This window comes from Leptidea sinapis, chromosome 1, assembly GCF_905404315.1.
Source record: "Leptidea sinapis chromosome 1, ilLepSina1.1, whole genome shotgun sequence".
Lineage (NCBI taxonomy): Eukaryota > Metazoa > Arthropoda > Insecta > Lepidoptera > Pieridae > Leptidea > Leptidea sinapis.
The window spans coordinates 9868397-9885489 of NC_066265.1; positions in this window are offsets into that span (position 1 = coordinate 9868397).

The window sequence follows — 17093 nt, forward strand, 5'->3', positions numbered from 1 at the left end:
TTAGAAAAGATGGGCTAACTTAATGGCCAAATCGCAGTCTATATATTAAATACCCAACTAAATAAACGTTTCATGTTTTCTGCCTGCTAATCCACGTTAGTTATGGATTCCCGTACAACATTTTAGTAGCAAACCTTTTTGGGACAAAACACTGCAAACGCCACCTTATTATGTTGATCTAGAATAAGCCTTACTTTAGTTTTTCTTTTGGTTCTTGATGTATATTAGTTTTAATTAGATTATATTATATTGGTAATTACTAAGATAAGTTTTTCTTTCATATTATTCGTTATTATATTTTGTAAATGTTTACCTGTATTTGTAGTGTTTGTTCTAAAAAAATATATGCTTACTTACTTACATTTATCTACATATTTGCAGTTTAGCCCGGTTGTTTCACCAATATGGAAGCTCTTTCACTAAAAGTTTATTATAAAATAGATTTATATAGAGTCTCCTCTCTTTTGAAATTTTTTTCAAGTCAGAAGAGACCTCCTTTTAGTTCAATCCCATCCAATAATTCTTGTGTGATCGCTTATATACAAGGACTACAAGTTCGTTTAAGCTTCATTCTCAAATCAGACAATCAAAATCAATTCTGATTCATATTTGATTCAAATTATGAAATCACTATCATGATCCGAAGCTATACCTCCAGGACAGAGAGGGGTTTTGATTAAATCACATTCGAGACAACAGTACCTTTTTATACATCATGACTCATATTTGCATATTATAATATCTTTGTCCGGAACATAAGTCTCATAACCTTAACATAAACATAAAATTAATAAAAATTAAAAAGATTTAGTTGGATTGGTGGATCGAAGTTATAGTGCAGTATTTTTAAAGGGCAACAAAATAAACAATTTTTGTAATTTTGATTGATAATGAATAGATGGAATATAAATGAAACAAATGAAGGTATCAGTATGCCTGTAGGTCCTTTTCAACGATAGGAAGTGTTAACAAAATGACCCTAACAATGCAATGCCAAATCCTGCCAAAGAAATTGGGAGGGTTCTACGCGCAGGATGCTAGATAGGTAACCACAGCGGTACTTTTATCTGTCGCAAAGTAGGTGTGCAAAAATTATTGCCTTTCCGTTTAAAGGGCTTTGAAGCTAGTGATATGACTGGCCTAATGAGACATCTTATGGTCCTAAGAGAAGCGAACCCGTCAAATTTTTCATACAAGTGCTCATACGTTAAGGCGTTTTAACGCATATTTCTTAAAAACATTAAACGTATCATGTGCGTTGTATATAGATATCAATCGAAGCAGAAATTACTAATATTAAGAAACAAATTCCATGTAACTCTCCAAATATTTGCTTTTTTACACGAATTTTAGCAGAACTTTTGGCAGTATAATAGTGTACTCATAAACTTGAAAAGTAAAAAAAATATTGCGATACGAACCTTGCGATTGCAATAGGCATTTTATATGGAATTTTATTTTTATGTAATATATTGTAATTGAAATTATATGAATAAAGTAATTTAAAATTGATTTGATTTGATATATCATTGATAATCCATATATAGGATATGAAAAAAATACTGCATGAATGACACGTAACTCCATAACAAAGAAATATATTTTTATCTTAAAATCGTATATGGTGTGGTCATCAGACATAAAGAAGTCAACATTAGACGAATCACGAAAGACATGGTGTACCGAGAACCGCACCGTTAAGAGATATCCCACAATAAGATTGGTATCAGTACTGGGTAATGGCATCGACGTAAACATCCCAGGATCACGTACATCATTGCTCATGACTCAAGACATTTGATTATCCGTCTCCCACGTTTCAAGTAATAAAGATATTTTTAATATAATACCTGCACGATGGTCGCAAACTCATGACCAGATAACATCATCGGCTATCAGATCAGAGGGGGCGTGGCTCTCCTGTCTTTGTCTAACACAGCAAAGCCCGTACGTCTGAAAGAGATGAGTGATTTCTCGCTTGATCGACGTTTTAACAAGTTTTTGAAGCCTTTTCTCGAGGTTTAATGCAATTATGATTTTTGTTTTGCAACCGGTTTAGAATGTTTTCTTATTATGTATGTTTTTGTTGCTGACAGAGATATAGAGAATATTTATTACGACTTTTGAGTTATGCTTATTAGAATATTTGATAGTTGTTTGTAAATACTATTTATAGATTCAACAATATACAAGGAAACATAACATTTTATTTTTTGTATATTTTAAAATTGGAAGCCTCAAGCAGTCGTCTTCTGGTACTACTGGGTTGAGTCGGGCTAGAAAGTATTTTTTTTCCCATTTATTTGTCCCATTGCAGATCAATCTGACAATGGCAACCATAAGAAAACCATACAAATCTTTCATTTGCTATAAGTATATGCACGATAAATTTATGAATACCGGCGTGAAGTAGCGGCCTAGTGCCGCTATGTTTCGCATAGGTTAGTGTCGAGGACCGGAGGCCAGCCGTCCATGCCGCCGTTGCACATGAGGAATGACACCCTGGTCCATACGGCAAAAGAGAAAGCCGATCTCCTGTGCGCTCTTTTCGCCTCCAACTCGACTCTTGATGACAACGGAAAAACACCGCCGACCATCCCGCGGTGTCAGAGCTCTATGCCTGAAATACAGTTCAGACAGAAAACTGTTAGGCGAGCTCTGTTTTTGTTGGACGTCAGGAAGTCGAGCGGGACGGATGGCATTTCTCCAATCGTGCTTAGAACGTGTGCCCCTGAGTTGACGCCGGTGCTAACTCGTTTATTCCGGCACTCTTATTCCAAAGGCGTAGTCCCTGACTCATGGAAGTCAGCCCTTGTCCATCCGATCCAAAAAAAAGGAGAAAGTTCGGATCCGGCAAACTACAGGCCTATTGCTATTACCTCCCTGCTCTCCAAAATCATGGAGAACATAATTAGCCGTCAGCTCTTGGTATACCTAGAGAGTCATCAGTTGATCAACGACCGACAATACGGGTTTCGCCATGGTCGGTCGGCAGGTGATCTTCTGGTATACCTAACACATAGATGGGCTACGGCTATTGAGAGCAAGGGAGAAGGCCTGGCAGTTAGCCTGGATATAGCGAAGGCCTTTGATCGTGTATGGCACAAGGCGCTCCTCTCTAAACTTCCATCATTTGGGCTTCCCGAGAGCTTGTGCAAGTGGACCTCCAGCTTCCTCACTGGGCGCAGCATACAGGTCGTTGTCGACGGACATTGCTAGAACCCGAAGCCCGTGAATGCTGGAGTGCCCCAAGGCTGTGTGCTATCTCCTACGCTGTTTCTTCTGCATATCAATGATATATTGGACACCTCCAACATTCATTGCTATGCAGATTACAGCACTGGTAATGCCGTAAACACGGGCCATGCACGTCTCTCTCGGGAAATCGTCGACCAGTGCCGGGAGAAACTTGTGCCTTCTATCGAGTCCTCTCTTGAGAAGGTCGCGGAATGGGGTAAATTGAACCTTGCCCAATTTAACCCCCAGAAGACCCCCAGAAGTTTGCGCGTTTACCACAAAAAAAAACCCATTTGTCGCATCACCGCTCTTCGACAACACTTCCCTAAAAGCCTCGCCTAGTATCGGAATACTGGATCTCGAAATCTCGAGCGATTGCCAATTCCGTGGCCATCTGGAGGGCAAAACCAAATTGGCTTCAAAGAAACTGGGCGTCATTAATAGAGCACGGCAATACTTCAAGCCGGCCCACATGCTAGCGCTGTACAAAGCGCAGGTCCGGCCACACATGGAGTATTGCTGTCATCTCTGGTCTGGCGCACCCCAGTATCAGCTCGATCCTCGACCGCGTGCAACGCAGAGCAGCTCGAATTGTCGGGGACCCAGTACTCTGTGAATGGCTGGATCACTTGGCGTTGCGTAAAGACGTCGCTTCATTGTGTGTCTTCTACCGCATTTATCACGGGGAGTGTTCCGAAGAGCTGTTTTATCTAATTCCTGCCGCCGAATTCCACCATCGCAAGACACGCCACAAGTTAGGATATCATCCTCACCATCTGAATGTGTGGCGGTCCTCCACAGTGCGGTTTACAAGGAGCTTTCTTCCACGTACTACAAAGCTGTGGAATGAACTTCCTTGTGCGGTGTTTCCGGGACGATACGACATGGGTACCTTCAAAAAAAGCGCGTACACCTTCCTTAAAGGCCGGCAACGCTCCTGTGATTCCTCTGGTGTTGCAAGAGAGTGTGGGCGGTGGTGATCACTTAACAACAGGTGACCCGTACGCTCGTTTGTCCTCCTATTCCATAACAAAAATAAAAAAAAGAATAACTCAATATCACGCCAACTGATTTCGATAATTCTTTTTTAATGGAAAGGATATACTGCATAGGAAGTTTGGTGAGACTTTGGTAAGGTTCTGATTATAGGATCCATGACAAAGTAACGGAACTCTTCAAATTTTAGGAGCAAATTAACGATAGTAGGGTAAATCCTTTCTATGCTATCCGGATATTTATCATCATCTACCGTATCATCTCGTTATGGTCAAGTAATTGTCGCAGTCAAATATGATGCTCAATGAAACTCCCTAACGACTTACAGTAAGGGTGCGATCTGTGGCAGAATTTCTGTCTGTAATAAAATTGCAATGCGCTTACGTTCATTGCTGCATTGCAAAATATAGTAGATCTACACAAATTTAAACAAATTATTACTTAGTGTAGAAACTCTGCGGCTTTTTTTAAGGTAAAATTTCGTCGCAATATAATATCGTGCAATACAATTTATTATTTTTTTTTTGTTTGACACACTTTTACACAAATTATCTTGCCCCAAACTAGGCATAGCCTGTCCTATGGGTGCAAGACAACGATATATATATATATATTTAATACAATGTACTTACTTAAACATACATAAATACATATAAACATCCATGACTAGGAAACAAACATCCATATTCATCATATAAATGAATGCACCTACCGGGATTCGAACACGTTATTAGTAGTCAGGGTCACTAACCATTCGGCTATATGGGTCGTCTATATTTATTATTGAATTGTCTGAGGGACGTCGCTACATTTTCAATCAGTTAATAATTAAGAATGTATAATTACGAGAACTTGGGACATATACAAAGTAGGCCCTAATCCTGCCATGCGCTGTTAACGGTCTTTATTTTTATGATCAACTAGCTAACCCCGCAAACGTTGTTTTGCCATATAAAGTATAATTCACGCGATAGTTTTATAAGTAATAAAATATTGCCTATATTATAGCCTGTACATCATTTTGTTCTATTGTCAATAGTTTTTGCAGCGCACGCAAAAATAGGTTTTCGATTTTACACCTTGTGTTACAAAATAGCAATTTTATTACGGATCCCTAATTTTGAAAAAAAAAAAACATAGCCTCTAGCCTTCCTCGATAAATGGACTACCCAACACTGAAAGAATCATTCAAATCGGACCAGTAGTGCCAGAGATTAGCGCGTTCAAACAAACAAACAAACACTGCAGCTTTATAACATTAGTATAGATTAGCTGATGCTCGCGTTAGATGCTTCAGTGGCACGCTTAGAGGTCATACGCTCTGCGTTTTCTTGATGTCGAGAAGGTGCATCTTCAGGCGTTTCACCGACACGTTGAGAGGCCATATACTCTACGTTATCTTGATGCCGAGAATTTGCTTCTTCAGGAGTCTCTGATGCATGCAGATGACGCTATGTGGATAGCATTTTTCCTGACATCTCAGCTTGCACAGACTTTCTCCAGCTCTGACTTTTGCTTAACATGCTGCTCACATCTACGCTGTTCAGCATGAACATTCAATTTTTGCTGCTTGCAATTTTCATAGCTTTGATTTGAAAGCTCTGTATATTGCTCCATAATTACACCAAAATTATTAAACTTTTCTTATCTAAATACCTATGTATTTAGATAAGCTATATATATATATATATAGACTAAAGAACTTCCAAAAAAATCAATGAACTACATACGCTATTTGATAAAAATATTAAACAAAGAAACTAAAGTTATCTACTTACTGAACACAAAATAATAATAACAAAACTTATAAATTACTCGCTAAAGATCGCTTTTTACGTAGATAAAGGTATCTTTTTTTTTGCGCCCAAACAAAGGGAAAGCGCTAACCTCCGGGATAACGACGGGAGGGCGGTGGTGAACGCTCATGCATACCAAACTTATGTTATGTGGGACTCACGTAAAACCTAGGTGTCTACCCACTAAACACCACCTGAGGTTGGGTTTGGGCTGGTGCCCTCTAAGCCTTCGGCGACCTTCTCTTAGGGAGAGTGTAGCGCAAGCGGCACTCTCTATGGAATGTCTGATGAGGTGTAAAAAAGTAAGTCAACAGTCATCAATCAGCGGAGAATCCTAACACCGCGATTTGAAAATGATGTCATTTGCACAGCGCCATTTACGGTATAATTCCAATAAATTCAAGGCGATGGGACTGAGAATTCCGAGAATTCGAATTATGGGAAGTTGAATTTAAGTACTCGAATTTACAGGAGTTCTACTGTATTGAAGAACACTTGAACTTTACCGCGTACGTCGAATAATCAACGTTTCACGCAACTTTGTATGATTTATCCTAATGTTATGGTCAGATTTTACAGATTTAAGGCACAAATATTAAATACATTAAGTGTTCTTTATACCCACGCGGTACCTATCAGCCAATTGAAACTTTCAGATATTATTAAAACATAACCTGTGAGGATAAGTCGATCATATCGTCACGTCGCGGATGAAGTGCTTTGTCGCGTCTGTGACGTCACGCTTGGATTTTTAACGTGACATTCACATCTGAAGCCGGGATTAATGATCCGCGGAGTCTAGTCATACGGTGCCGTTTGCCGTAAAAACGTTCAACAATTCTGTTAGCTCGTGATCTCGAAACTTTGGATACGGCATTCATTTAATATTTTTACCGAATTCAAAAAGAAGGAGGTTATCAATTCGATCAGTATTTTTTTTATGTATGTACATCGATTACTCTGAGATTTATGACCCAATTTACGTAATTATTCTTTTATTTGGTGCGAAACAGATGCCATTTGGACCCATAAAAATTTTACATAGTCTGGCCCAGTAGTTTTCATTTTATGAACATTTATATGAAAATGTTCGTCTACCTGGATACATACATAACATAATTGTTTTCTGTGTACGGCTTTTTTTCGGAGTTTACATTCAGGTTGTTTATATATTATTATTAACTGACACTAAAACTGAAAAGTATCAAATAACTAAAAATTTTATTTAATACACCTGTTATGCAAACCTTTACCTTTAATATTAATAAAATACTATTACTTGTATGTGCTACATATTGATAGATTTGAAGTCGGCGCTAAGCCAAATGTAATAAAGGTACCTACACTCGCCACGCGTGACCTTGAGCGGGTTAGCTTCGTCTAACCTAAGCGGACAGACACGCGTGGCCAGACAACCTAAATAATTACAGTAAGTAAACTGTTTATAATTTTCAGGTTTATTTTGATAAGGGTTTGGCAATAACTTTAAACCTATCAATAGGTAGCACATATAAATAATAGTATTTTATTAATATTAAGGGTAAAGGTTTGCATAAGAGGTGTATTAAATTAAATTTTTAGTTATTTGATACTTTTCAGTTTTTGAAGTCGGTTTTTTAAAACGTAGGTTTTTTTTTTAAATTATACCTGATTCCTTACACAAACAATCGGTTCAAGCTATAAAGGTTCCAATATACGATATACGATAATTTATATTTATACAGACCTTTATTAGTTCTTATGAAATGGTTTATATTATTTAAACACAACTCATATATTGGATTCAGCACCTTACAAACTAATTTGTTATGTATATTACAGCCATTGTAAAGTATTCTACTTGATTGAAAATAGTGGTCGTTGAGTTTCTTATATTATGTTCTTCTCACAAGCTCAACTATTTACGAACATACGGTCAATTTAGTAATTTATGGTTTAGTGGCGATTCAAAAGCGCTTAGTTTAAGAAATAAAATAAAATTAATAAAGTTTATTTGACAATGACTTTGAACAGTTCACTTTTTTTTTTAATTGTAAAAGACAACAAGAGTCAACATTCATTTATTCATTTAGTTCGGAAATTGGCACTTGGAATTGGAAATGTTGAGTTTTATTTAGAAGAACCGGTAAGCATAAACATAATATTGAAACTTTTTCAAATAAATTTTACAAATTCAATATAAATTTAAATAATTTTAGATATTACATTAATGCAAAGTGTTGAAATAGTGATTTTTATTATTATAACACTAGAAATAAGGGATTTCTTGTAACTAATTCTAGTAGGCTTCATAAGATACATAATAGCTTTAAGGGCTTTAATAGCTTAATAGCTTCTATAATAAAGTCCCAGCCACTGTTCAGGCATTATCTATAAATCAATTTAAATGTTTTATAAAAAATGGCTCTGTCCTATTACTCCACTGCTGAATATCTAAATTATCGGACAGCCTGGGACTAGGTTGTGATTTTTTTATAGCGATAGAAATGACTGTACAATATTGTATATTTTTATTGAAAAGAGCGCAAAAAAAGAATGCTGGGGGAGTTTCTTGCGCCGCTTCTTCTCTCTCAGAGCGCCATTTGTTTCCGAAGCGATAGTAGTATCTAGTAGTTATTAGGAATGACATCAAAAAGAATTATAAACAGATCAATTTTGAGAAAATAAATGCCTTAACTAACTTACGTTCTAACGTAAGTTGAGTAATTTTGTAATTAATTTTCAAGACAAAATATAAAAGAAAACCACATAAGAGTTATGAGTACAGTTCAATGCACAAACTTAAACACACTTTAATTTAATTTTACATTATGCGCTTAATTATTGTGACTGATCTATTGATAACATAGTTATGTTACGTAAATATGGAGAACTTAGTAATTATGTCTAAAATACAATTTAGCATGATCACTCTGCTACTTTTGTGTTGTGGTTGGTTTTGTTACAATAAGTTATAACAAAGAATATATAATAGTACAAGTACAGAAGTCTCACTCTTCAAATCAATTAAAGAAATAGGGACTTTTGCAGTCATACAATAAGGTGTGATTCAGATCGCACAGCGCTACTAATCTACATTTTTATTCAACTAGAAGTTTCCTCTCCTTCTATCGCGTGAGTCTTACCTCTTCTGACGACTTTAGGGTTGACTTCTTTATCTAAAACTGTACCTTAACTTGTCTAAGTTCTTCTTATAAAAATAGCAAAGTATTTTTTAAAATAAATAGGTATGTGATCCTAATGACTGGCTTACTCTGTAGAGGCCGCCACACGTACAATCGATTTAGATACCTACACGGGGAGTGAGACAGGCCTGGTTATAATCATATGTAACACCTTCGCCTCTTTCTGTAAATCTTTTTAATTTAGATATCGTGTTGAAGTGAATTTTTTGAAGTGAAGTAAAATTATTCGTTCCATGACCTATAAACACCGCGGGTAGAAGACCATTCCATAAATTGTTTGCGTATTGTAAAACATTCATTGAAGACCGTAATATCTTATAATATTATAAACTCAATTGCAAAAGACCGACAGTTTTAAACTTTTTTTCACAACTATGGAAATCTTAAGCAAAAGAGGTTTTATATATTACAAACAATTGTCTACGTACTAAAAAGTACTGGCAATTAAAAAAATGTTTAAAATTTTAAAAATTCAAATTTGTGTAGTTTCGCGTTCTATTCGGTTCGAGCGTTTGCTCGCAGTTGGTGTTTAGATTTTGTGCAGTAAATAAACAAAACTCGGGTGTTTTGTCATGAATTGTTATGAATGTTAATTTGTTAGTTGTTTATATTGCTTTTTCGTGATAGTTTTTACAAGTACCTTAATATGACACTGACACGAGAAAATTATCGCTGGTAATATGGTGACTTTTCTTCAAGAAGGCAGTACTGAATGTTACCTGTCGGAACGGTTTGGTATCCGTGGTTCCACTGTTCAGAGGACCTTGACTAGGTTTCAAGAAACTGATTCTTTGAAAAGAAGACAAGTATCAGGAAGAAATCGATGTACTGAGTCCAGGGACGATCGATATATTGTGAGCAAAGCATTACGAAATCGGAAGTCTATCTTAAATGACAGCAAAACAAATCTTGAAGGTGTTAGAAATGTAAGTGCTAGTATATGGACTGTCAGGAAACTTATAGAAGTCGATATACTCAATCGAAGACCAGCTTGGCGTCCTAAAATACTCCGTTGGCACTGTATTGCCTGGTAAATATTTTCCCAATATTATGCGACGTAGTTTCTATTGAAGTCAGAAATTCTTTATTTGGTAAATACTTACGTCGTAAAATACTAAGAAGACCAGGAGAGCATAACAATGCAGTAGTATGTTTTGAGCCGCCTTGTCATATTTTGGGCTGGCATTACTTCTGAAGATTGTACAAAGTTAATATGTAGAAAATGGTTCTTCAAATGCACAATGTTTCATCACGGAACCAACGTTAGCTGTTAGAGGAAGTGCTGCTGTTGATGGACGACAACGCTAAGCACACCGTGCGGGTGACGTAGAAGCAAACTTTAGTGAAGTTGGGATCCGCTGTTTAGATTGGCAAACAGGAATTCCCGACCTCAATCCCATTGAGTGCCTATGGGACTTTCTAAAACAAATTGTTAGAACTGTACACCTAGTCCCACAGAACATCCGAGAATTTAAAAATGCTGTTACGGCCGAACGGGAGCGGATTTTTTTTAAGACAGTTAGGGATGAGGCGAGCAGACGTTCAGTGAATGGTAATTGATAAGCCCTGCCCATTACAACGCAATGCCGCTCAGGATTCTTGAAAGACCCAAAAATTCAGAGCGGCACTACAACTGCGCTCAGATACAAGATGTTAAGTCTCATTTGCCTAGTAATTTCACTAGCTACGGTGCCCTTTAGACCGAAACACAGTAATGTTTACACATTACTGCTTCACGGCAGAAATAGGCACCGTTGTGGTATCCATAATCTTGCCCGCTTCCTGTGCAAAGGAGCCTCCCAATGGTATTCCCCAAGAACTCATAAAAAACCTCATCCAAAGCATGCCACAAAGACTTGCAGCATTAATTCTAATTGCAATGGCGGCAACACTCGATATTAAATTATAATTTTACTATTACTTTTATTGAAGTTACCTTATTTTTTTTGTCAAAATGAGTAACTTCCTAAAAATCATAATAATGAACAAATCAAGATTTACCTAATTCCCAAGAAAAGGTGTTTTAAATCAGTAAATTATTAAATTATTTTATGCATGAAATCCCCTTTATAATTGTTAATACTAAAAGTACTCAAATAAAGAAAAAATACCCGTTATTTTGCAAAGGAGTTTAAGATAATATAATATTATAATATGATTATGCAAATTAGTTATATCACATTTGTATATTCTCTCCTAATAAAAGCTAAGCCTCGCTATATATGTCTATAGCTCTGAAAATATTTGACCGACGGGTCGTGCTAGGAATAGGATTCGTCGGTTTACTGCAAGAACTCACTAAATGCAAGAAATCGTTAAGGCGAGGAGTAAGCAGAAAACACACAAACAAGGTGTTTTTAGACAAGTTTTGTGGTAAAAATATAGCATTTGAAGCTATGAACACTACTTTATTATGTTACACATACCCTTAAGTCTTACTTGTAGGTTGCTAATGCTTGCAGTTAGTTAAACTTAACACTCCAGAGCTAATATGATCTACCAGTTTTGTTTGCAGTTAAACAAGTTTTTCTTTTCTCGGCATGATGCATTTGTTTAGTATACTGCTCTCATAAAAGTTGTTCTTATAGCTTTAACTTTTTTGTGTAGGTACATTTATTAAGATTAGTAATCAATAATGAAGATTGTAAGCAATTAAACTGTTTGCGCCTGTTAAAATGTTAAATTTTCGACGCAAGAATTTTGAAAATATTGGCTTGTGTTACATAGGAGCCGTGAACTCATATCGCTCAAGGTCGCCGGCATTTAGTGTCGCCTTAAGTACAGTAATTAATAACTGCGCGAACATCATCACGCATTTCTAGCTGTTCTTATTTGGAAGTTATTACGTATGTATAAAGTTGATAATTAATTACAATTTGGCACTATTTGGTACAATTTGGTTCAATTAAAATCATTAAATCACTTTGTATAGTTATAAAAAATCAAAGTAGTGAAATAATGAACAATTACTTTATTACAAAACTCATTTATGTTATTTAGTGATTTTTTTTAAATATGACATACGAAAATCACTTTAGAACGAAACTTGGTTAAAAGTCATTAACTTTCTTAATTACAAATCTTTAGATATTTATAAAAAACAAGTTTTTATAATATATTTATATTAATAGTATTTTTAGTATTAACAGTATGTGAGTAAGTTTCAATGATTCCAACTCAAAGAAATATAAATTTAAATAATTATAAAAAATAATTTTTATACATCTTTATGATTCTATCAAATCAAGTGATGACAATCATATTAAACTTTGTTTATCAAAAAATAATTATCGTAATTTTATGATTTATCATTGCTCTTATATAATGAAGCTGTAAATTCATTTTTATATCGTTTAAATTAGTTAGTACCTTATGATGGAATTCATTATTCCTCTATTATTATTTATTGAATTTCGTTGGTCATCTTAAAATCAATAGATAAATATTGGTGTAATAAAAAAAATTTGTAAATAGCTCAGGAATAAATCGCGGGGTATGATAAGTGCAACGGTGGATAACGCGCGGGTTGGGATAAGTGCAAAGGAGGATAACGCGCGGGGTGGGATAAGTGCAAAGGAGGATAACGGGCGGTATGGGATAAGTGCAACGGAGGATAATGTGCGGGGTAGGCTGCTTCGACCGATGGATTCACTCGATAGTCAGTCACTTAATTTAGCTAAACTATATTAATAAATAACTAAATTATTCACTCAACTAAGTTGTGGCAGAAAGCTGAAGCTACATGAAACGTATCGACGAAATTTTAGCACATCCAGAAGACGTGCGCGCACTAGATGCCTAAAATGCTAATGCCACTGGATAAGTAGCGTCGAGCACAACTATAATATTTTTACTCGTATTGTCACAGTTAATGAAACATGAATCCAATAATATGATCCGGATGGAATCGAAATACACAACGGTTTTTCAAAGTCGAAAAATTGGTATCCATTCTCATAACCACTGTTTTTTGGTATAGTGAAAAGATTTTGCTTATCAATTACATTCCTAAAAAACTACGATGAATGGGGATTTTTATGCCCCATTGCTGACAAAGTTGTGTGAAGTGGTATCCTGTTTTTGATGCCTTATTTAACTCAGCGCGAGTTGCAATGCGTGCCCTAGATTTAACAGGGTTTGCAAAAATTAACCACCCACCTGGCCCGCAGTAATTATTTTCTTTTTTCTAATGTAAAGAAAGACTTCCGAAGGAGATGATTTCCGAGTAAAGAAGAGATGAGAACGGCAGTTGACGAGCATTTTCAGGCAAAGATGGCGAATATTCTTTTTTAACAGGAGGGAGGAGGCCTTCAAGAAAAATATTTTATAGAAGAGAGTTAAAATATATCTTATTGTGTTAAATTGTATCATGGACGTAATCTAATATATAAAATTCTCATGTCGCGGTGTTTGTAGTTAAATTCCTTCGAAACTGTAGGTAGGTCTGAGAATCGGACAACATCTATTTTTCATCCCTCAAAATGTTAAGGGTGTTCACGCCAAATTTTTTTTTTTAATTTTTAGACATTTTTTTTAAATTTGTTTGATTATGAGTCAACATTAAAAAATACATGCAACTTCAAATTTTCACCCATCTACGATCTACAGTTACTTTTGTATCGCGATTTTAATATCGGCAATACAACGTTTGCTGGGTCAGCTATACAAGACGTAAATACTTAGGTAACTAATACGTCCATAGTGTGTACTCATAAGCACAAAATGTTGAATTATGTTTTTACAAAGAATAGGCATGTGAAACGACTATAGCCTACGCATACTGGGAGAGTTAAAAAAAAAACTCGGTAAAAAAGCCGGCAGTGTGTTGACTGTGAGAGATGAGTTGAATTTTGAAGCAAGTAAAGATAAAGAAGTATAAAAAAGTGAAAAAAAAATTTATTGAAGTTTTTTTTTTCATAAAAATAAGGAATGAGACTAGCAGGACGTTCAGCTGATGGTAATTGATACGCCCTACCCATTACAATGCAGTGCCACACAGGATTCTTGGAAAACCCAAAAATCGTCGCCATACGCAATTAACTACAATTTTTACCTAAAGATAGTATCGTGCCAGAAATCTTTGGACGTTGATACTTTTTATGAACACTAAATTATTTTTAGATAGTTATTGTCGTATTTCCTTGATATTTTTAGGTCTTGAGACCATTTTTTACGGCCTCTTAAATTGTTTAATAGAACGATAATAGCGAGCAAAATTATAGCACTACTTGAGGAATGGTGTAGTCAATGTTATGTGTCCCAGAGGCTAAACGTGAGTCGTCCACTGTCCAGAGGACTTGGCAACGATTTCAAAAGATGGGTTCCGTCAGTAGAAGGCCTGGGTCTAGAAGAAAACCATGCACAGACGCTTGAGATAACCGCTTCCTGAACCAGACATTGAGAAATTTCAAATCTTCTTATGTCGAACTCAAAAAGACAAGACTCTTTAGAGGAAGTGAGACGTGTGCTTATGGACTATCAGGAGCAGGCTGCTCATATATGCAGTCACCATCCAGCCTGTGGCCCAATTATTCCGCGAGCACAGAGTTGCTAGACTTAGCTTCACTCAAAATTGTGCAACGTGGACTCAAGAGGACTGGGGTAGAGTATTATTCTCGGACGAAGCTAGAATATCACTATACGGTGAGGTCCAGTTATGTTTTGTGCAGCAATTGATTTATTGGACCGTATGAGTTAGTCTTCATAGAAAACGGCACTTTCAACGCCGCAAAAAAAAAAGGCCGCGACAGCATATATGCTATATACCTAGCAGATATATTAGATAATAGCATTACGTGTTCATTATCGCCAAAATAGTGAACCATAAAATCCAATAGAAATTAATTATTTATTCGTTAAAATCCTTAGAATGTCTATTGTAATTATTTATTTTATTATTTATTATATTTTATTAAGTTTTTTTAAGTTTGCATGAATTCATAATTCATGCAAACTTAAAAAAACCGGGATTTTTCATAATCTGGGATACATTATCTTAAATCTGATAATAAACTGTCACGCTTATATAATTTGTACGTCTAGAAAGACTGTGACAGCTGTGACCATGTCAAAAAATAGTGGCTAACTGTTAGCCTCTATTTTCAGCAACGCACTAAAACTAATTGACTGACATGTATATTATTGAGTGTAAGGGCTATATTTCAACGGGACAGTGGCTATATTTCAGCACCACGGTGGCGCTACCAGTCAACTATACAGATACCAGAGTAATGATGCGTTCGAACTGGTTGCGAAACCAAAAGAACACCAGGTGAGTAACTCCCTATAGACCTGTATATATTTTGTTGGTAGCGGCGATTGGTTGGGCCACCGTGGTGAAATTAGGCGTGGCATATAAATTATCTAACTAGCTAACGTTATAAAAATTAATAATTTTTCAAAATGCCGTATCCAATAAATTGTCACCTATACGTTAGTAGCTCCGCGTTACCTTTAATTGCTCCCATCTTGATACGGCTGGTACATCGAGCGGGGAAATGGGTTTTTCGCGGTGACGGTCGCAACTTTGTGCGACGCATTATCGGATTTACCGGAACATTTTAGATTTGTAAACGTTTTAATATGGGTTCCGTGTCAATACACGAGAAGATTACGTTAGTATTTATTTTACATTACATTTCCTTTCACCAATGTTTGCTCACAATAGGGTGCTTGAGGTCTCAAGTTCGAATCTCTGTAGGTCATTCATGCTTATATGTACCTAGTCTTGCCATAAATACTGAAACAAAAAAAAATCTTAATATATAAATTACTTTTGTGCGGCTGTTGCAACTGAACTCCTCCTAAACGGCTAGAACGAATTGAATTTAAATCGAAGTGAATTTGAGATTGGTGTGTGTCTACAGGTGGATTCGAGAATGGTTTAGATTCACAATTGAACTACCTCCAAAGCGGCTGGACCGATTTTGATGAATTTTTTTGTGTGTTCCAGTGTATTTGAGATTGGCTTAGATTCTCAATTCCGTCCATATGATATAATTCTCCTGCTCATGTGTATGTAAGTCAACACCTCCTAACGGCTGGACCGATTTTTCAAGACTGCGTAGACCGAGCTTAACGACCCGGCGCCGAGTCTTGCTTACTTGGTGTTACTAAGGGGGTTCACTGCCTTCTCAAGAATGGTATCTTGATACAAAGTGTAGCCGATGGCTTGATACCTTTTCACAAAAGTATGGTTCAGTCACTCCTTCATAGCTAGGATAGTGCCCACGTTGCAGTCATTCGACTAACTATTGGGAAGCTTCCTTAGAGCTTTGAGCATAATTAAAGTCATTTTGTTTGTTAAAATGATACTCAATTGTAAAAAAACTCTCACAAAATGTTTCTATGACATCCGTTTGTGTACCGCTTCAGTACTTGTTTCGATTTTACCAACCTATTCTTTTTAAATTATCAGTTAAGAATTGACCAGTACGTCTCTTATAGGCTGCAAGTCCTAAGTCATCCTTTAAAATACGCGGCATGTTTCTAGGTCCCGAGGTAGAATATTTTGCTGTTGGACAGAATTTCTTTGAATTCTTTCGCGTACTGCTTTGATCACCTTTTTTGTACGAACACTTATTGGACGTGCAGATCTTTGTCCGTCACAGAAGGAGGTCTCATTGTACCTATTAATAGCCCGGTACAATAACATTTTACTAATACCAAGCGTATGGAGAGTTTTATAAAATGCATTTGGCTCCATACCTAATTGTGTAATGCAATTACAGCGATTCGGTTTTCTTTATCACTCTACTCCATTTTAACATCGTAATGTATTGTACAATGTATTGCCGCCAATATTAGAAAACTCATTGAACAACCATATTATGAAAATGACTGATTTCAAATTCAAATGTAATATTTTGTTTATTTTTAA